The following is a 22,588-nucleotide window of genomic DNA, read 5'->3' on the forward strand; positions in this document are numbered from 1 at the left end:
ATCACAGTCCGTGATTTCACGACGCGTGATATTGCATGTGACATCACTGGAAGTGACATCATAAGAAGTGACATCATAAGAAGTGACATCAGCTATTAAGACCTCACACATATGTTTATCAGGTATATGATGAGTACATTTGACCTCATTATGAGATTTAACAAATGAGAGGTACTTGACCTGTTTTAATTACATTTTGGCAGTCCACACGGCACCCCTTTACACTGACCTGCTCCCTGCTGACGAGAGGCAACTACCTCGAAACACGTGTCCAGGGATGGCTAACGCAACACATACTGTTCTTTTTACACATCGTGGCATAGGCGTACCCGCCGTCGCCACTACATTTACCACAGTCCTTTGGGGCAACTTGCTGGTGTGACGAGCAGTGTGCGACCAACTTTTGCATAACATCTTATACATTGATTTACACATATACATGATTTATTGTCAATGTATAATGTGTATGTTAGGTAAAGAGATTTGACACCCTGCATTGGGTTGGATAGCGCTATAAAAGAAATAGAATAGTGCTATTGAAATTGTTATTTGAGTAAATACTGGGACAGACTAACACACGTGACATTCGTACAGTGCATGCACTTATATACAGGGACTGAACAAAGTAAAAGGCATGCATCTCTTAAGTAACCGTGACCAGATAACAAGCTGTGTGCCTTTGTTTCCCCTCCATGGCATTTACATTAAGTGTGAGGTTCCAGGCCGCCTCCAGTCAGGATATTCAAACAAAAGCTCCCTCGCTGCCTGCACTTTGCTGCTGGGAATAGAATGCAGACAGCGTGCAGGCCCTGCTGAACATGTCTCGGTGTCTGAAAATAACACCTGGACAAGTTCAGCATATTTCTGTGGGGCCCAACTCCTTGGCAGGGGTGACAGTGTCCACCCTGTGAAAAGAGTGGGTGGACGCTGTGTACCCCCGACTCGTACCCTGTCTTTCATATAAACCAAACAAGACCAAAACAGCAAAAATCCAACAAACATAGATTCAAAATAACACTTTAGAACAGTCATTACTAAAATAGAACCTGTAGAAACAAAATAGCTCATTCCTGTGCTCTCCCCTGTGCTGGCACACACTATAGTGCAAGGATGCCTGCGTCACGGGGATGATTGTTTATGTGCAGGAAGAGTTCCATTCCTGCACATAAACAATCTGAAATGGTGTTTCTCAAATTCTATGTATGCTGCATTAGCACACATAGAACTTGCAAAACGTCATTTTTTTAATGATTGTTTTTTAATGATTGTTTATGTGCAGGAAGGGACACCTTCCTGTACATAAACAATCACCAGAGGTGATTTCCTCGTTCTATGTGTGCTGCAGAATGCAGCACTATTAGAAAGAAGAAAAAAACAGAAAAATTAATAAATGTCTCCTCGTTGCACCTCCCTACGTCTCCCCTGGGGAGGCGTAGCATTAAGACGCATTTCCAGGTTTACGATTTCTCGTAAATCTGGAAATGTGTCAGGTTCCATGGGTGTTTTGTGGGAACAACCACAGCAACACCCATGGAACACCCCTCTCACGCAAAGTGCTGCATGGAAAGGGGCCATATTTACAAGGACAGGAAAAGCCACCATGCCACGCAGGATGGCTTTTCCTGCCCTTATAAATAGGAAGCAGTAAAATGCGCTGTCCGTGCGTCACAAAAGTTACGCACTGGTGGCGCAAGGGGCTTGTAAATAGCCCTGAAGTCTATGGACGATGCATGGCGTGTTGGAGGTGAGGCGGCAGTGCGGAGGTCGAGGCCGGTTCCCTGGTTGCCAAAGGGGAGGTGAGGCATCGTGTGCACCAGGAGGCAACGTGTCGACTCCAAGACAGGGGAAGTTGGTGGTGGTGAGGCGTCGCTTTCGGTGAGGCGATGAGATGTCGAAGAGTTTGTGAAATCACCCCTTTCGGTTCTCGGCTCCTCTATAACGTGATGCTGGCGGCATCAGTGAGAGCGCTGGCATCGGAAAGGCGATAACTGCAGGCATTGGCAAGCATCAAATGGCATCAGAGCTGAATTGCAAGGGGGACAATGCATTGTGCCCTTGGCCTCGGTGCAGGTTGCGGCGTAATTGGCAGCATTGCTGGCCGCACCCGAGTTGCGAAATATTTCACAAAACAGTATGCCCCTAGGGAACCTTTGTCAGAAGACATGGTACAGCACTTCATAGATGACCTCCCGCCACGAGCCCTGTCGGACGAGGCTAGAGAAATGGTGGATGCCACCTTACAGTGGAAGAATTATCTGCCGAACTGGGGAACCAGTATACAGGCAGGGCGCCGGGCCCGAATGGATTCCCTTGCAAATTCTATGAGAAGTACTTCCCAGTAACTCCCAGTTACTTTCTATAAAGAGGCAAAAGAGCGATGCAGCCTCCCAAGGGATTGGAGGCATGCTGAGGTAGTAGTGTTCCACAAGCCAGGGCGGCCTCCGGAACAACATGCATCATACCGCACCCTTTCCCTACTGAATGTAGAGGCCAAAATATTGGCCAAGGCTTTGGCTAATCGCCTGCAGCCTCATATAACGCAAATAGTTCACCCGGATCAGTGGCTATCCCAGCCTATGAGGGATTGGCTGCAGTGCTCCTAGCGGACATGGATAGGGCATTCGATTCCCTGAGTTGGGTATATTTGTTTGCTCTCCTTAGCCGGTTGAATCTGAGACCCAGGTACCTTCCATATGCAAAAATGCTCTATACGGACCTCACTGCATCGGTGAGGTTGGCGTGATCTGCGTCCAACACATTTACAATCGGTAGGGGAACTAGGCAGAGATGCCCCATATTTATTCGCCCTGGCAATGGAGCCCCTGGCAGAGTGGGTGAGAATAGATGACCAAATACAGGGCTTTGAATGGTCCAATGGGATGTCTGACCGCATTGCTTTATATGCAGATGATGTACTGTTCTTCCTGACCAACCCCAATAGGACGGGCCCGAGATTGCTCCGCATCATGCAGGTCTTTGGCGAATCATCGGGTCTCTTCATGAATCCCCGTAAGTCCACCCTTTGGCCACTAACGGGGGCGGAGGAAATAGGTTTCTGGGCGTCAGAAGTTGTGACTGTAATGGACGGAGTGAAGTTCTTGGGGGTCTTTTTGTCTTCCTCGCAACCTACAGCATGGAAGAAGAATATCTCCCCAGTGTGGGCACGAGTTAAGGAGAAGCTGAAGACGTGGTCGCATATGCCTCTTTCTATTTATGGGAGATCAGCCATATTTAAAATGGTCTCTCTTCCTCGATTGCTTTATCAGTTGCAAAATCACCCGTACTTGACCCCACAAAAAGGGTTCAGACAGGTGAATGCGTCATTGAGACAGTTTCTATGGGATGGGGGCGCGGCCCAGGTGGCCCTGCAGACTTGTTATCAATCGACATATTGCCGGGGTCTCGCCACCACCGACATTCAATCCTACTACATGGCTTCGCACCTTCTGGTGCTAAACAAGTGGTGGTATGGGGACAGAGGGGAACCGGCATACGCAGTGGAGCGGTGGCTGATGGGGGGACTCGGCCCTGCACACTATTCTGTATTCAGGTCCAAAGCTTCGAACTTTACCGACTGCGTCCCAGGTGGTGTTTAGGCTATGGAAACTATCCCTCTGTAGGATGGGATGGTGGGGCAGGTTAACTGTGGAGACCCCGCTGTGGCACAATTGGAGATTGCCACAGTTGACTACGATGGTGGGATTTAGGGCCTGGGATAATACAGGAATTTCTACTCTGGAGGATGTCATGAGAGGCTCCACACTGAAATCGTTCCAGGACCTCCAAATAGAATTCGATATGCCTCAAACCCAGTTCTTCAGGTACCTGCAATTTAGACACGCTATCTTACCCAGTATTGCCGAGTTAGACGCCTTCCCCGAATACAATACAATCGAAGCAAAGGTGTTTATAGGGGACTTAAGGGAACACAAAATAGCAAAAATGTATCAGTCTGATGAAAAGCCCCACTACACTAGACAAACTAAGGGAAGCATGGACACTGGATCTGGGTCAGTTAGATGGGGATGATTGGGCGGAGGCATTGGTTTCCTCGCGGGGGGCGGTGATAGCCACTCAGTTGCGCCTCATACAGTTCAAGTATCTGCATCTGGTCTATTATACAAGGCAGAGACTTTGAAAGGCGGGACTGGTGGCATTGCCGGAGTGTCTGCGATGTGGACATGCGGATGGTTCCCTCATACACACAATATGGCACTTCCTGGTAATTAATACGTTTAGGCAGGGGGTCGTGGCATGCCTTTCGGAGGTGTTGGGCTGGGATATCTACGTATCACTGAGATTGAGTATACTGCATATTATGGAGGGTATCGGAGGCAATATGTGTAAACGCCACATTTTACTGTTAGGGCTTACTTAGGCGGAAGACAACGGCCCCACCAAAGTTATCCGACTGGAAAAAGGGTCTAGACTTTTGCATGGGCATGGAGCAACCAGTGTTTAAGGCAAAGGGGTGCCCGCAGAAACATTAGAAAATTTGGGAAAAATGGGCTGAATACCGGGGCCTATGGCTGGAGCCAACAGGCCCAGGGGGAATTGACGCATTGACATGCATACCGGAGGAAACGGGACAGAGGGGTGTGTGAAGAGACACTGCATGGTTTATTCAGGGCGGTTGGGTATCTTCAAAGATATGGGACATGGAATAGGTGCAGCACTTTGGGGGGAGAGTTCATAAAGAGAATAGTTTATTGTTATATACTTGTTGTATGTATGACTATTGTAAACGAGATGTCAACACCAGTACATCGTGGTTTGATACTTGTCGACAGCTTCCTGAGATAGGGAGTGCTGAATGTTATGTAACGGTTGACATAATAAAATTTGTTTAGAAAAAAAAAAAATAGAAATTCCAGCAGTGAAATTCAGGGGAGCTGGTGGCGAAGTGTTTGCGTTCCTGAGACTTCAGAACAGGAGGCCAGCACACACAACCCCCTGGAGATTCTTCTTCAAGCAGGTTTTCAGGAACGTTTTCCCTCTTCCTTGGCAGAAGCAGCAACTGCAGACCAATCAGCAAAGCACACAGCAAAGGGGCAGTACTCCTTCTTACAGCTCTCCAGCTCTTCTCCTTGGCAAAAGGTTCCTCTTGAGTCCAGAAGTGATCTAAATCTCCGGGGTTTAGGTATGCTACTTATACCCCATTTTATTTTTGTTCTCTGTGTGGCAAGAGTCTCTGAGCCCAGTCCAAACCAGTTCTGGCTCAGCTTCACTACAGGAGGTGCAGACAGCATTGTGCAGAGGAGACACTGCCTATTCAGGTGTAAGTGAAACTCCTCCCACCACTCTAAATGAAGCCAAAGTCTGCTCAGCTCAGCTCTGAGTCACCCAGGAAAGGCAAGATACACCTTAACCCCCGCCACCGCCAAAGCATCTAAGCCAACAAAAACGAAATCCAGCACAGCATCACAAATACAGGAGGAAGAGGCAAAAAGTCAGGGAAAACCACACAAAGGATGCCAAGTCTAACACAGTACCTCCGTATATATCAACCACTCTGCAGGTGAATCTGGGTACACAAACAGAAAGGAGGGGCATCCTGTGCTTGCTGTCTAGCCCCTGTGCTGCACTGGACATATGAGCCTGTATTCACAGAGCACTTGTTCACTCTCATAGACCCGTAGTGTGTTCTTGTGTGGAGCCTCTGGCCTTGTGGGGCCTGGCATAGTTTACTGGCTACTGCAAGGAGATCAGACACTATTCAGATGATCCCCAGTGGGCTCACACTTGTCTGGTGGAGTGGCTCCTGCCCCCTTTCCTTTTAATACTCTACTGTTGCCCTAATGGCTAAACGTTTGCTGGAATTATGCCAGTACTGCTATTGCCTCCCTTCAGTGATGCGAAACAGGGGCCCTACAACATGACTGACTTGATTTATTATACAACTGGAGGGCAAGTCCTACACTGTGGTTAGCTCAAATTTCTGAGAAGCTAACCCACAAGGTCCAGATTAACATCATGGGAAGTGTGAGACTGGAGTCTTAGAGACGACCTTCAGAAGCTGTACGTTTCTACCAGGGGTAGGTTCTGTGGGGGCCCCTTTCTCACTTCTCTGCTATATGGGACTGCTCATGCCGCCCCATCTGACTGTGCATGCATACATGGGGGTCTGCCGGGTCTGACGTGAATGCCTAACTCTTCCGTGGCCTCTCCAATACAGCAGATTTCACTTACAGGTGCCTGTTCTACCTTGGGTGGAGTGGAGCAATGAGATGCAGAGGTGGAGCGGACTGAGACCTTCCACCGAGCAAGCCTTCCGCAGAGACACAGACGTATCTCAAACTCGAGAAGATACTCACCGCTATCGGGGATATGAGAGAGATCAGCGCACTATTGTTGATGCTGTGGCAATTGAATTGGGGCTTCTACGAGAGGATCAGCGGAAATTGACAGACCGTGTTTTGCACGCTGGGCATGAGATCACTAATTCCATCCATCCGTGAAGGAGCTTGAGCGTCAGGTCCGCTCCTTCACTACCAAGGCGAGGATCTGTTGGCCTGTGCAGAGGATTCTGATGGGCGTTCATGCAGGAATAACCTTCGCACAGTGGGCTTTCCTGAAGAGGCAGAAGGCAATGACCCCGTGAAGTTTTTTGAGACCTGGATGTCACAGACTGTAGCTCCGGGCCTACCATCTTCCCACTTTCTGATGGAATGTGCTCACTGTGTTCCAGTGTAGTATTCACCTGCAGGGGCTCCTCCCTGACCGATAGTTGCCTGGTTCCTGAACTATAGAGTTAAAGATGCTCTGTTGCAGGCAGCCAGGATGATCACACCACTCAAATATGAGAATGCACAAGTTTTTGTCTTCACAGGTTACACCATGCCTTCTTTCTGAGGCTGAAATGCAAGCTACGTCAGGTTGTGTTGTTCTATTATTTGCTCTTCCCTGCCAGACTCAAGTGATGGTCAGTAATAAGAGCTACTTCATCATGGAACCAGGAGATACTTGGGACTCAGTGGAACAGCACCACTATGAGACGTCCGCCCACCCTCACCAGTATTAACATCAGTCATCACTCAGACACCCATGACGTAAAAAAATGTAAATCTCATAGTGCCAGGGCCACCAAACTCTATGGGGCTCCTACGTCAGAGCAAGCAAAGGAAGAACACGCTCAGGCCTTGCGGCGGCGGTTGCCTTGCCGGCAGACCGTAGATCACCATCTGCCCAACCTTCTGAAGATGGAGTCTCGGACGCTGACTCCATTTACTCTGCCAGTAGTGTGACCTCAATCGTTCTACCATTTATAACACCACAAACAGCTGAAGTGATCCTGTGATGTTACGCAGTAGCGATGGGATGGCTCCCCTCGAGAGTCTCCTTCGCGATGACTTTCTATATTCTCCTACGCAATCACAGAGAAGTAATGGGCCTCCCCGATTAATTCGATTTAGGTGCACCTTGCGGCCCGGATATGGTAAGATCTGGAGATGCGCTGGCTACCTCCCTCGTCTGGCCCCTGGGCGATGTTGGTGTGCACTAGCACACATTCAGAAGCCTCCCTCTCATTGAACAGTTCTTTCATTCTTTGGGTGATCATGTTTTCTGGGCTTGTCCTGGGTAGGAAGTTCAGGGTTCCATTGTTATTGTTTGTTGAGTCATGCAGCATGCTGTTTTACTCCTTCCCATGGGACACTACACCTGTGCAACAGTGGACAGTCACAGTGCTATGTAGTGATTTTATTTGGTGGAGGGATTTAATTCTCCTATTGTGATACCTAGATGACTAATATTAATATAATCATGTGAAATGTCCACGGTATAGGTACTTCCAGGAAAAGGCACGCAGTCCAACAATATCTTAGACGGAGTTGAGAGCAGATTGCTTTTTTACAGGAGACTCATGTGGAAGGGGGGGATACCTGCCTGCCAAAGCGCTGGCAAGGGCAATGTTTTTGTACAATGTATTCTGGATTTGCCAGAGGTGTGTAAGTCTGGGTCTGCCCAGGGGTCCCCTTTCATCTTCTGGGTGCGGAGATTGACCAAGAAGGATGCTATGTGATAGTTGAGGGGCAGATGGGTGGCAGATAGTTTCTTTTAGGAAGCATATATGCTCCCAATGCAGCTCAACAACTCTTCTTTTCCTGTCGCTCCACAATACTTACGAAATGGGCTCACATTCCGAGGATCCTGGGTGGAGATTTTAGTTTTTAACAATATCTTTTCTTGATTTTACATGGAATTGACCGGGACATGTGCCAGAGGGTACATTGTGCTGGATATACATAACACCATATACATCTGTTTGTGTTTGTTGTATAACTACCAAACATAACAATACCAACATTGCGCAGTTCATTTCAAATCCCACCAAATTATAATTGAACCACTAAATATGCAGTCGGGAGTGATCGAATGAAACTTTCATTTGTACGGAGACCTATCGCATCCAGGGGACATAGTCTTTCAAGGGTCTGACTCGATGAGTTGGGGTAAGTCTATGCCCCTGTAATATGCCCACTGCAGCCATATTTTCTTATGTTTTTGGGGACATCCCCGAGCCAGAAGCACAGCAATCTCTGCATTCATACATTAATCTATTGCATTTTTCCATCTGCTGATCTTAGGAGGAAATACACTTTTCCACTGTTGGGCGATATCCCTTTTAGCAATGGTGACGGCTAAAAACAATAAGTGCTGTTTGTATCGGTTCCCCCCAATACTATTGGTGCTATGTAGTAGCAATAACTTTGCCTCAAGTGGTAGATCCCACGACAGCACCTCACTCAGGCAAGCCACTACCTTCAGCCAAAATGGTTGAAATGTAGTACAGTCCCAGACAGTATGCATGAAGGTCTCCTCAGCCATCCCACATCTCAGGCATACAGCGGACTGGATGGCACCCATCTTACATAGTCTGAATCGGGTATAATATATACGGTGCAAGTATTTAAACTGTATCAGTCTGTTTCATGTTGAGATTGCCGTACCTCGGGGGCTGGCCAAGGCTTCCACCCACTGGGTGGAGATTTTAATTGAGTCCTAGACCCGTGCCTTGGCGGCTCACCTCCGCCACTCCCAACTTTCCCGATAGTTGCATCCGTGGCTCAGCTCACACAATTGTACACTGGTCCTTGCTGAACTGTTGGAGATTGCTCCATCCTGACATTAGGAACTTCTCCTAATATTCCCCTTTGCATGATTTACATGTCCATCTTGATTGGATTCTCTGTGACCCGGCCACCAGGCTGCTGGCAGTAGGCCCGAAATACTTAAGGAAGACCATTTTTTTTTTTTTTTTTTTGAAAAACCTTTATTCAAAGATTCAAGGTACACAGCAGAGAGCCTACAACCCTTATGGGCCGGCCGCGGTAAATATACTTGCATATGTCTCGAATCACACAGCCCTATGCCGTCAACCCGGAGGTACGGCGGCGTTGAAGGATGCAGGTGTACCAAGGTGTAACCAGAATGTGGCAGGTCTAGTGTCCTTCAGAACATCCACAAAGATATGGGCAGAGTGCCCCAATTTGCATTAAGGTGCCCAACAATCAAACTCCCCCTCCCTCCCACCCCTTAACTACCGGTCAACACTACGCTCGTCTCAGTGTCTAAGGCTCGGGGCTGCAGCCGCCTCCCCCTTCCCAGCACCCTAACCGCAACAGCAGGATACTAAACATCTCCGGGTTCTTCCTGCGCGATGGCAGGAGGTTCACAAATGCCGCCCCTAAAATCGTTCCACTTGGTCCATACCTCAACCCACTTACGAGGGCACGCTCTCGCCACATACACAGTTCTTTCCTGCAGCATGCACCAGTCCATATCGTTGTTCCACTCTGATAGTTTTGGTGGAACAGCGCTTCCCCAGAGCCTAGCAATGTTCCTCTTCGCAACCATTTGGCCAAGTGTGACCCAGAGCCTCCCTTTTGGCGGCAGGTCGGTTGGTTCCCATATATTGAGGATGCACTTTTTTGCCTCCGGGCGAATCTCCACTTCCCACACCTCCTCCATACACCGCACCACTCTTCTCCAATACCTCTGAATCTTCGGGCAGCCCCACAATATGTGGAAAAAGGTTCCCGTGTCCCCACAACCCCTCCTGCAGCGCGCTGTGTCCGCCCTCCCCATCATGTGTAATCTCGTGCAAGAGATGTAGACTCTGTGTAGAATCTTCAGTTGAATAAGCCGCAATCGGGCCGATATCGCGACTTCACGCGGGGAAGCCAGGGCATAAAGCCACTCCTCGTCATCTATCTCCAACCCTTCCACGACCCATTTTTCTTTTAGGGGAAGAAGTATATCTGGGGGGTTATTTGTAGGTGAGGGAGATGGCGTGCTCCGCGAGATGTCCGTCCAGCAACCTATCTTCGAGGGGGGAGGCAGGTGGCAGTTTGGCCTCCGGTGGGATATTGGCCTGCAGGGAGTGACTTATCTGCAAGTACCTAAAGTATTCAGTATCCGCCAGCTCGTATGCTTCTCGCATTTGGGCGAACGTGCGGATCCCGGCAGACCCCAGATGTCCTTGATCTGGGAGATGCCAATCAGGTCCCAGTTACGGAACCCCTTGGTGCGTCTGAGATTGCCCAGTGCTTCGGAGGCCCAAAGTGGCGTGGCCATCGTGAGGACGCCAGACCAACCGAGCTTCTTCTGGGCGATGTGCCATATCTGCACCGAGTGGAGCGTCGGACCGGTGAGTCCGCGCGCCCCTCTTTTAGAGTAGAGTGCTATTTCATAATTCCCACCGGGAAGCAGCCACCTATCCATACCATATGCTGGGTCGTTCCCGTCCCCGTATGTCCCTTGGTTAATCGCGGACAGGTGAGCTGCCCAGTAGTATTTACGGATGTCGGGGAGAGCAATTCCACCATCGTACCACCCCAGCGTGAGCTTAGCCAGCGAGATACGGGGCATCCCGGCCCAGAGGAGGGTGCGTACCGCGGTCTCGATCGCCAGAAAGTAACTGTTCGGAACCAGGTCAGGGTAGTTTTGCAGCGCGTAGAGGAATCGCGGGAGCGATAACATCTTAAATAGCGCTGCTCGGCCCAGCAAGGACAGTGGGAGGTTCTGCCAGGATTTCGCCTCCCTTTGGAGCCGGAGCAGCGGCGCTTTGAGGTTGTGCTCGTACAGCGGGGCCTTATTAACGGTGATATACACTCCGAGATACTTAAACCCGTCCTTCGCCACCCGAATAGGACAAGTGGCAGGGAGTCTGGGAGGGTCCCCGTGCAGGACGTAGAGATGCGATTTAGCCCAGTTGACTCGGAACCCAGAGTTGCGACCAAAACTAGCCAGTATGTCCAGCGCCGCGATCATGGATCCACGCGGCTTAGAGAGGTAAAGAAGTATGTCATCAGCATACAGCGATATTTTATCCTCCCACCCCTCCGCCCACGCTATGCCCTGCACGGTGGCAACCTGTCTTATCCAGGCCGCAAGCGGCTCCAGGGAGAGGGCGAAAAGAAGTGGCGAAAGGGGGCAGCCCTGTCGAGTCCCTCTGGCCAGCGTGAAGACTTCAGACACCTTGTTGTTTACCAGCACCTGCGCCAGGGGTTCTGCGTACATTAAGCGCACCCACTCGATGAAGCGAGGTCCAAAGCCCAACTTGCGTAAGACTGCGAACATATACGGCCATTCCAAGGTGTCGAAGGCCATGGTGGCATCCAATGAGACCACCACCGCATCCTCCTGCAGCCTATGGCACTGCCCTAGCACCCCATGGAGTCTCCTGATATTGAGGGCCGTGTTGCGGCGAGGCATGAACCCCGATTGGTCGGGGTGTATTAATGAGGCTAGCACCGGCTTAAGCCTATTGGCCAACGTTTTCGCCAGTATTTTGGGTTCCGCGTTTAGGAGCGAAATGGGCCTGTAGGAGGCACATAGGTCTTTAGGTTTTCCCTCTTTCAGGAGTGCTACCATGGTCGCTATGCGCTGATCCCGGGGCAACAGCCCCACTTCCCTGCTACGGTCGAACATGGGCTTAAGGTGTTTACTAGTGACGTCTGGCTGGAGCTTGTACAGCTCTATGGGAATTCCGTTTGGACCGAGCGCCTTACCCGGGCGGAGGTCCCCAATCGCCCGCTGTAGCTCAGCCTCAGTGAGTGGGCTATCCAAAGCTTCCCGGTCTGTGTCCGAGAGAGTGGGCATGCGTATGTCGGCAAGGAGGTCCATAGAGTCCTCCTCTGGCCGGTCCGATTCCCGCCTATAGACCTGCTGATAGTGATCGGCAAACTGTTGTACTATTTCCCGCGGCTCTGTAATCACTCTCCCGTCTTCAGTGCGCAGCTCAGGCACCACCCGACCGGCACGTTGTTTCCGCTCAAGCCAAGCAATGAGTTTCCCGGCTTTATCACCTTGGTCGTATATCCTGCCGATTTTGTGCCGCGCCACCGCCTGGGCTTCGTGGGTCGCCAGCGCTCTGTATTCCGCAGCCTTGAGCTGCATCTTGTGCCTAACCTCCCGGTCCCCGCTAGCCGTCGCCTCCCTTTCCAGTTCTTCCAGTTGCGCCTCAAGTGTCGTGACCTGCTGGGTTCGGTCCCGCCGTCTAGCCGCTATGGCCGACAGCGCCTCACCCCGCACCACGGGTTTGAATGCCTCCCACAGGGTGACCGGGGAGTCCACCGACCCCTCATTCTCTGTAAAGTAACGCGATATGGAGGTGGAAATGTGTTTCCTAGTGACTTCATGTTTCAGGTGCCAGGCATTTATTGGTGCAGTGCAGCCCTCTCGTCTACTCCCGAATACGATATGTGCAAGGACCGGTGAATGGTCAGAGATGCCGCGAGGGAGGAGTACAGCCTCCAGTACCTCCATATCGTGCTGCAGCAGAGTAAGGATGTGGTCAAGCCGCGAGAAGGAGTGATGTGCCCCGGAGAAGAAACTAAATTGACTTTCGGTGGGGTGGAGCATGCGCCATATGTCAGTAAGCCCAAAGGACTCTAGAAAGTCCGCCATCCACCTCTGCCCCTGTGGCAATTCTCTAGGTGGCTGCCTATCGCGCGATCCCGATACTACTGCATTAAAGTCCCCTCCAAGCACCAGCTGCCCCTCAGGAAGCGAAAGGAGAAATGAGCCCAGGTCTGCAAAGGCCCCGGTCTGAAGGCCTGGGGGGACATAGACTGAGAGTAGATTAAGCGTCCGGCCCTCCCAACGCCCCGACACCGCCGTGAAGCGTCCCTGCGGGTCAGTCTTGGTGAGGTCTATGTGAAGAGGCAGCGAGCGACGCAAGAGGACCCCCGCTCCCCTCGACCCCGTGGTGAAACCTGAGTGCGCCGCTAGCGTGTAGCCATATCTGTTTAAAGCCTGACAAACATTCCCCAGCAAATGTGTTTCCTGCAATAGCACCACATCTGGCTGGTGCCGTTTGAGAAATTGTAACACTATAGTACGTTTTAGTCTGTCCCCCAATCCATTGACATTCCAGCTGAGGATCTTCAAACTTTTTTCCCAGCTCCTAGCCATTGCAGCGTCTCATCAGGGTGCCAAGTCCCACCACCCCGGAATCATATGTGTCGACAAGATTCGTGTGACCGTACCAATTCCCCAACTCCCCCCCCTCCCTGGGTCCCACCCCACCATGGCAAGACAGGTAGTGTACACCAAAGCTAGTAAAACAGTCAGGCCACCCCCTCCCTCCCGTGTCTGACCCCAACATCCCTACCCCCTCCTGCAAAAACAAACCCCCCCTCCCTGCCCCCTGCTCCGTGGGTTCCGAACTACCCACCACCCCAATTAGCAGAGCGCCTGTCGCCCAACCCTGCCCCGGTGAACCCACCGAGAAACTGTACTTGGGAAGTTCGTGGGCCAGCCCCCTCCTGGCCGCCCGTCCGTGGTGTCCCAGTTCGTTCAGTCCCCAAGGCCTGGTGCCAAATGGAAACTGGAGCCAGCCCCCAAAGGACTTGCAACCATAGCGCCCCAGGGCCATCTAGTCTCAGAGTGAAGGCACATGTGTTATACATTACTGTTCGATGCCTTCATGGTGTCAGCTCTCGTGGCTTCGACGCGGCGTTCCTTCTCCCGGCGAGTCCCAACGGGGACTGTTCGACCTGGAACGCCAGGACCGCTGACTCAGCTCACCACCCTCTGGGCGTCCTGCCACCGACTCTCTCTCTGTGGCGGGAAGGCCCGCGTTGCGCCACCGCTCATTTTCACGCCGGGAACCCTGAGCCGCCTCTCCGGCATCCAGCCACTCCTGTACAGCCTCCGGCGAGTTGAAAAAGAGGGAGCGGCCACCAGCTATAATTTTCAGTTTGGCGGGAAAGAACATCATGTATTTGATCCCACGATCTCGCAACGCCGCCTTGACCCCCTGGAAGGAGCGCCTTTCCCGCTGGACCTGGAGCGTGAAGTCAGGAAAGAATCGGACCGTTGCCCCTTCGTACTTTAGATCACCCTGTTGTCTCGCCGCCTGGAGGATTGCGTCCCGGTCACGAAAGTTCAGGATTTTCGCTATGATCGTCCGTGGCATAGCCCCAGGTTTGGGTCATGGGATAGGGGCTCTATGCGCCCTCTCAATTGTGAAGAACTTAGAGAGACGCTTGGGTTTCAGGTGCCTGAGGATCAGGTCCTCTAGAAAGAGCTCCATGCAGTCCCCTTCAAGCCCTTCCGCTACACCAACGACGCGGATATTGCTTCTTCGGGCCCTACCTTCCTGATCGTCCAGCCGCAGGGCCATCAGGCGGTGCTGGTGCACTAGCTCATTTACCCGACCCTCGAGCCTCTTCTCCGAGTCCTGCAGTGCCTTGATATCGACTTCATTGGCTTTGGAGCGGTCCGTTGTTTTCCCAAGGTCGGCTCGGAGCAGGTTCACTTCAATAGTAATTTTGTCCATCTTCGTTTCAAGGGTTGTGCCCAGGGTTTGAATCGCGGCCATTATGGACTGCAAGGACGGTTCCGCCGGGCCTGCAGCCTCCTTCGTAGCCCCTTCTGTCTGAGGCGGCGCCCTGGTCACCGTGTACTGGTCAAGCTTGTTGGCCTGGGTCACGGCGCCGCCCTTGGGCCTCATGGTAGTCCGGGTGCCCCGGGGGCCGCGAGCTCTTCCGCCCGCCGCGCAACCGAGCGCCCCCTGGTCCGCACCAGCGCCCTCCGGCGCGTCCCTGGCTCTCTCAAGGCCCAATGTGGAAGGAGGCCTCCGGCGCACTCAGGCAGGCTCGCAATCGGGCGCGGGCCGCGACGCCCCACTCCCCGGCTCCTAGGCGGCAGGCTGTCCCCAGCCGCGATCGGCGGTCCCCACCTGTCGTCTGTGTTGGGTATTCCTCGGCAAACAGCCCGGGCCGGACCCCGTCATCCCGCTCCAGCGGCTGCAAATGGCTCCCTCTCCCGGCCAGGGAGTCACTCCGCACCAGCCTCGATCGCGGTGCCGCGTCCCTCCCTCGGACTACTGTTGGTCGCCGGCCTTGGCGACAGGCGCCCGGATCCAGGGGCGATCCAGCGCCGCACACGTGGCCGCGTCCCTCCGGGCCGGTGCTCCTCCGCACAGGCCACCAAGCAGGCCACGAGCCGGGGCCTCGAGTTGCGCCCGCAGCAGTCGCAGAGCTCCAGGGCCGAGGCGCCCTGCCGCCGCCGCTCGTCGCGGCCTATTTCCCGGGCGGTGTGGTTCGTTCCGAAGGTCGCCGAGCAGCTCTCTGGGGCACCAGATCAAGGGGATCCGGGGGGAAGCTCAGGTCGCTCCCCTCCGTGCGGATTATGGCCGGATTGCGAGGAACACCAACGGCCCCGGCGGAGCTCCGGGATCAAGCGGCCATTTCCCTAGGCGCCTGGCCACGCCCCCGTTAAGGAAGACCATTTTTGACCATAACCCTTGACAACAACAGCTGGAGTGGGGAGGTGTGCGACCACTGGTCTCCACCTGGAGACTGCAGCCTGCTATGTTGGAAGACTGCCGAGTCCCTCTTCCAATACTTGTTTGAAAACTGGTGCACTTCTACTTCCCAACTAATAGAAGGGGATGCAATGAAGGCTATCCTAAGAGGCCATTGTGTCCGTGCAGTTGTGGGGGTGAGGGCCGATTTACAGGGAGTTCTGCTAAGTATCTAGTCTTCCTTGAATAGACTGGAGGTGGATGCCGTTGATGATTGTGCAAAGAAGGGCACATTAATGGAGGCTCTAGGGAAACACGCCTAGCTTACTGAACAACTACATCATCTAGATTTCCGTGCAAATCAAGCTACAATGCATGTGGATGCTGACAAATCAAGCCATCCGTAGGCCTGGCAATTACACAGTGCTACTCCAACTTTACTGATCACCATGGTCAGATCTTCTTAGGGGCACTTAGCCATGAAACATGTGGATTTCCATGAGGCGTTCACTGTGCATTATCAAGCCCTCTATGACCCTCCATTTGTAGATCGCCACAAAGCCATACACTCCTTCCTCGTCTTTGTGACCTCCAGAGAAGTGTCTCGATTAGTTAAAGGAGCCATAAGAGGAACGGCGACCAACAAAACCCTGGAACTTGATGGCTTTCCAATTTAATTTTTAGAAGGCACATTAAAACCAACTGACTCTCAAACTGCTTGAATTATACCAAGACGCCCAGATAAGAGGTTGTCTACCACCTATGATACGTGAATCCTTGTTAGTGTCTCTCCCCAAACCGGACAAGGACCTGCTAGAGCTTACCTCATATAGTACGGTATTGATGCTGGGATCTGACTACAAGATCCTGAGCAAGGTCATTGCGGGCAGGCTATATGAACATATACCGGGGTTAGTTCACCCGGACCAGAATAGCTTTGTGCCTGGGCGATCGACTACCTGAAAACATCCGCCGCCTGCATAAAGTATTGGAGCTCTCCACAGTCCGGTGGCCATATGCTGTGTGCATGGTGCTGGACCTGGAGAAAGCTTTTGACATGGTAGACTGGGTGTGGGTTTTTTTCCGACAGTAACAGCCTTCGACATACAAGGCCCTTCAAGGTCTTATCAGGCTACTATATACTGAGCGCACGGCGCAGGAAAAAATGGAACAATCTATTTTCCCTTCCTTTCCAGTAAGCAGAGAGAAGCGGAAAGGCTGCCTGTTGCTCCCATTGCTTATCGCTTTGGCAATGGAGCCTTTGGGCATCGTCTTCGGAATCAAGGCCTGGGCTATTTTGCTTGATGATGAAATGTATGTTGTTGCAGTGTATGCGGATGATGTCCTAAAACATATATACGCAATATTCGGAAGGGTATTGCTGGCCTCTATGCCATATTGCAGGAGTGCCGCGCTGCTTCTGGGCTGGGGGTAAATTGGGCAAAGTCCCTTTTTCCCTTGCATCCAGATTGTCCCTGACAGGAATTCCCAGCGGATTCTCAGCCCTTGCGCTGGGAAACCCCACACTTTTTGCTATCTGGGGGTAAATATTTACTGCGCAGCACAAGACCTCATAGATGGTAATCCCGCTTGGGTCATAGCATTGTTACGCCCCCTAAAGTTGTCCTTTAGCACCTTACCCCTTTCAGTGCAGGTCATAGTTTCTTTATTAAAAATGGTAATGCTTCCCTGGCTATTTGCATAATCTCCATGTCCATATTCCTAAATCCACATTTCACACCATACACTCCACATTAGGGAGTTCCATTTGGAATAAGTGGAAGCGGCATGTCATAAACTGCAGCTACGGGTAGAGAAGGGGGGACTGGGTGCCCTGAAATTTAAACATTATTCTTTTTTGGCAGCACAGTTGCCATGGCCTACACATTGGCTAGCGGGTCAACTCACGGAGGAACTTGGCCTTCCTGCGCCTGCTCGTCCGTATAGGCTAAACCAACAGACCGTCCGACCCCATGCCAAACTCCAACCCAATGTGCTTCGGACAGCGTAAAGTAGCTTTTATCGTAATCTGTGACTTATGCTGCGCATACCCCAATGTTTGCCTGAGATTCCCTGGAGTTCCATTGCTCACCTTAAATGTAAATGTAATACTTGTATAGCGCACTACTCACCCACTACAGTCTCAAGGAGCTTGTACAAATACCGCTGTGGAACCCATACTGGCTTTCCCTGTGAGGCGTCCACTCCTGGGCACCCCAAGGTGGAGGCCAGGCATCCTTAGCGTTGTGGGGGCCATTGTGGAGATTAAGCAAGCTATTGCCCAGAGTTGCAGAGTGGGACTCCATGATTGGAATAGGCACCGAGGCGAGAATTATCAGGTCCGTGGAATTTTTGAGCCCAAAACCTGCCGAGGCAGGGAATTGAACCCTGGTCCCAGGCTAGACCTCTGCATCAGGGTCTGCAGCTCTAATCATTGAGCCACACTTCTCCACAGAGATTTGTTGGGCAGGACGGGATTGGACACTTGGCAGGTGGAGACGACATGCTTGGTATATAATTCCGTGATGGAGTACTTATGCCCTATGATAGGTTATAACAGGAGTATGGACTCCTGGCAGGCCATTGTTTGACTTATGGCAGTTTGTTGGCTGCAATGGAGAACCTGTGGGGCATTACAGATATGGAACCCGACCACCACCCTTTGATACAAACACTATAAGTAATGTGTAGACATCGCAGGTTCATCACCTGGCTTGTTCGCACTCTAGCATACATCACGCATGATCCACTTGCAGCGATCCGTAGATGCTTGGAAGGGGATGTGGGCAGAGACCTTACACAAAAAGAGTGGGAGAGAGCGCTCCACTATCCCAGGAAAGTATCACAGAATGCTAAGTTCCAATATATTCAGCATAATATTCTTCATAGGGCTTATCTTACCCCAGGAAAAACTTCATCGTATGTTTGGGTCCCCCTCTGAATGCCCCCCGATGTCAGCAACTGGGGTCCGATATAGGACACATGTTTTGGAGTTGTCTGGCTGCTGTGGCAGAGACGTTTTAATGCATGGGCAAAGTGGGCTCTGGCATAGGGCCCCAGCCTTTCAGGGGGTCCCCTGACAGAGTCAGCTCCATTCTCCAGAGTTTTGTCCTAATGACCTTTAATATTTCTTAAATAGATTGTTTTAAATACGGTTTTCCTTTAATTAATTTATTATGTACCTGATGTGTGAGAGTCTAGTACAGCTATTTTGCAGAGAAATGTTGTGTTTATGTTTCATGCAATATACATAAAAAAGTTTTTTTATATCAAAACATGGCCTAACATATAAGAAATGGGAGGGCATCACAGAGATTATTTGCAGTAATATTGGTGAGCTGCTGCTATGTTACAATATTGAAAACACACATAACTATCCCTGAATATTAGATGTAAACACATTTAGGGCCTTATTTATGAGAAGGGATGCATCGCTGTGTGAAAGCAGTGATGTCTCACTTCTTAGTGCACCCTCCTTGCGACATGATGGATGCGTTATATTTACTGTATGACGCATCATGTCGCAAGGAGTTATAGATTCATAAGTATATCTGACGTATCTGTAGGCGAAAAAGTGATGCATTGCTGGGGTGTGTCTGAAAATATACGCAACTCCAGCAATGTGTCCTTTCACATGGGGCAAGCTTCATGTGAAAGGGCCTGCATCAGTCTTACGCCTGCTATGAGGTAGGTGTAAGATTTTGAAGCAATGGCGTCCTAGAAGTGGCGCACTGAGTTCTCATAGATTTCAATGCGCCACTTCTACCAGGCTTTTTGTGGGGGAACACCCACCCTGCATACATTATACCTGGCGCAGGTATAATGTGGTGCAGGGGTTTACAAAGTGACGCATCTGCCTAGATGCGTCACTTTGTAAATAGGGCGCAACATGGCACACTTTTTACACTGCTGGTGCGTCACAAAAAGTGACGCACCGGCGGCATAAAAGTGAAGCAAGGCCTTATCAATAAGGTCCTTAGAATTTGGAGGAGTGTTTCCTTGCACTGTCAGGGACCTAATTAAATGAAATGGAATAGTGTATTTCATAAAGAGAGAAAGAGAGTAGGTCTGTGGTTAGTCTCAGAGACTCGGGGAGTCTATTCCACAATTTTGCAACTAGAAAGCAGAGGGATCTGCCACCAGTGCGGGCACAGCATATTTTAGGCACGATGGCCAGGTTGGCATTGGAAGATCTTAGGGGTCTAGATGTTGTGTAGTGGTTAACGAGCTTATTTAGGTAGCCGGCTCCTAAGCCGTGGAAAGCTTTAAAGATGATGGTCATCGCTTTGGAATCGATCCGTTCTTTTATGCGGAGCCAGTGTAGAGACTTAAGAATAGGGGTCATACTAGATCTGGGTTTAGGTCTCTGGATGGCTCTGGCCACTGTGTTTTGTACCACTTGTAGGCACTGGATAAGGGATTTGGGAAGACCGAGGTACAAGCTGTTGACATAGTAAAGCTTTGATGTCACCAGAGTCTGCACCACAATCTTTCTGCTCTCAAGCAGTAACAGTGACAGGAATTTTTTTAGTATCCGGAGTATGCCAAAGCAAGCGCCAGTTAGATTTTGGATTTGAAAGCGCATGGAGAGTGTCTTGTCTATGACAATTCCTACATTTTTTACTTTCTCCTTTTCCGTGGGCGGGGGCAGCAGATCTTTTGGCCACCAAGAGCTATAGTCAGGCGTTTTGGGATTACCAAAGAAAACAACTTCAGTTTTGTCAGGATTGTACTTCAGCTGATTGATCTTAAGCCTGTTGAAAACCATTGTGAGGCAAGACCTAATCATTGCCCTGTCATAGTCGGTTCCTTTTTCACATGTAAAAATCAGCTGAGTGTCATCAGCATAGGAAACAATTTTGGCGCCCTCTTCCTCTACCAGAAATGCAAGGGGGGAGAGATATATAATAACAAGCATTGGTATAGCCAATAGGTCTCGCGTTTTGGACCTTACCTCTTGATGTTGTTGCACTGGATAACTAAACACTTATAAGGTCCCAAAGGGGAGACCTATTGGCTATGCCAATGCTTGTTTTTATTTTTAAAGGACAAGCAGTGCTATAAGGCTCCAGCTGCCACTTAGTCCACCGCATTCCACGTAGACGCTGCAGCCATCTTTGAATGGTTTTAAAGCCAATTCACAAGCGGTCGCCAGTGTACATGAATCCCTATCTCAACTGTGAGACTGTTCTCCTGCTTCCCAATTCTATTAAATACAAATTATGTAAAAAGAACATCCCTTTCCGAGCTGCACGGCTCAATCTACCCACGTTTCACGCGCAGATTTGAAATACTGATGGTTTGGGCTTCCTGGAATTCAACTGGTTGAGAGGTGTAGAGAGAGAGAGGTGTAGAGAGAGAGAAGTGTAGAGAGAGAGAGGTTTAGAGAGAGGGAGGTGCAGAGAGAGGGAGGTTGAGAGAGAGAGAGAGGTAGAGAGAGAGATAGAGAGAGAGGTAGAGAGAGAGAGAGAGGTAGAGAGAGGTGGAGAGAGGTGTAGAGAGGTAGAGAGAGAGGTGTAGAGAGAGAGGTAGAGAGGTGTAGAGAGAGAGGTGTAGAGGGAGAGATAGAGAGATAGAGGTAGAGGTAGCGAGGTAGAGATGTAGAGAGAGGTAGAGAGGTGGGAGCAGTTCATCAAAATGCTCAGGTGCCAGGATCAGTTTTTAGGCTACGAAGCTGCGGGTTCATGTTTAATACTTTATTGTGCGATGAATTAAATATACGATATACTCAGTAATGCAGGCAAGCTGACCCTTTCTATGTAAACAAGGAGGCACTGCTCGCTCCTGCAGGTAAAACGTCGTGGGATGCGAGGAATGCAGCTGAGGGGGGAGGGGTGTGGGGAGTGCGGCCAAGAGCACACAAAGCATTTCCCTTGCGGGAGCGAGCTGGGGCACCATCTGGTTGCAAGTTAATTAAACAGATGGTTTCAAACCTCACTCCCACAAGGGAATTGCCAAATGTGCACGCATTGCCATTGAAAGCAATGCAATGCGTGCACATTTTTAGCCCAAAAAGTGAATCGATTCCTAAAGGTCTCCTCCTATGCAGAGCATGCACGCTGTGTAGGCGAGACCTGAAAACTTTAGAGTAGAAACTTTTCAGGTACACAAATGTGCATCCGTTGTGGTGTATGGATGCATTGTATTCACAGTTGATACTCTGATATTGGAAGTCTCATTAGGCAGACAAACCAACACACCTATTCCAGTAGCTAACAGTGGCACTGGAATACCCCTCTGGCCTGCTCTAAAAAGTGAATGACACTTTCCTAAAGCAGTTGCTGAAGACGGCTGAGCCAAAGTCTCTCCTGAATGCTTTTGGCGTTGATACCTCTAGCTATATCTAAAGAGTGATGGGTGGAATACTTGACTTAACATGAGCCACCATCCTATTTGTGCTCAAATTGCCTCTGTGGACAGCGACCAAACATATGAAAATCACTCTTGGCCCTGCCCCAGAATGATTGCCCAGCCTGAACTCATCCATGTGCAATCTGTAGTGGAACATAAGCAGTGCCAAATGTGCCTCACCTCCTTAGACCTCATCTGTGAGGTGCATCGTAAGACTTGTAGTAGCATAGCAAAGTACAGGACTCACATTTGGGCATTTCTGTCCAACTTAGAGTAAGTAACTCACTGAGGAGAACAAAAAGGGAAAGTTCTTGTGCATGAGCTAATTTCAGTCATTGTTAATTACTTTGGGTTACATTCAGTTAATCATTTTTACGTCTAGCTTGACAATGCAGCTGGCCGCAAAAATTATTTTTTACGATATACATAAGTCCGGGGGCCAGCCCCTCTCTACCATTGGATAGTTTTTAGTTCACCCCCTTT

Source organism: Triturus cristatus, chromosome 3_2, assembly GCF_964204655.1.
Source record: "Triturus cristatus chromosome 3_2, aTriCri1.1, whole genome shotgun sequence".
In the NCBI taxonomy this organism is placed as follows: Eukaryota; Metazoa; Chordata; class Amphibia; order Caudata; family Salamandridae; genus Triturus; species Triturus cristatus.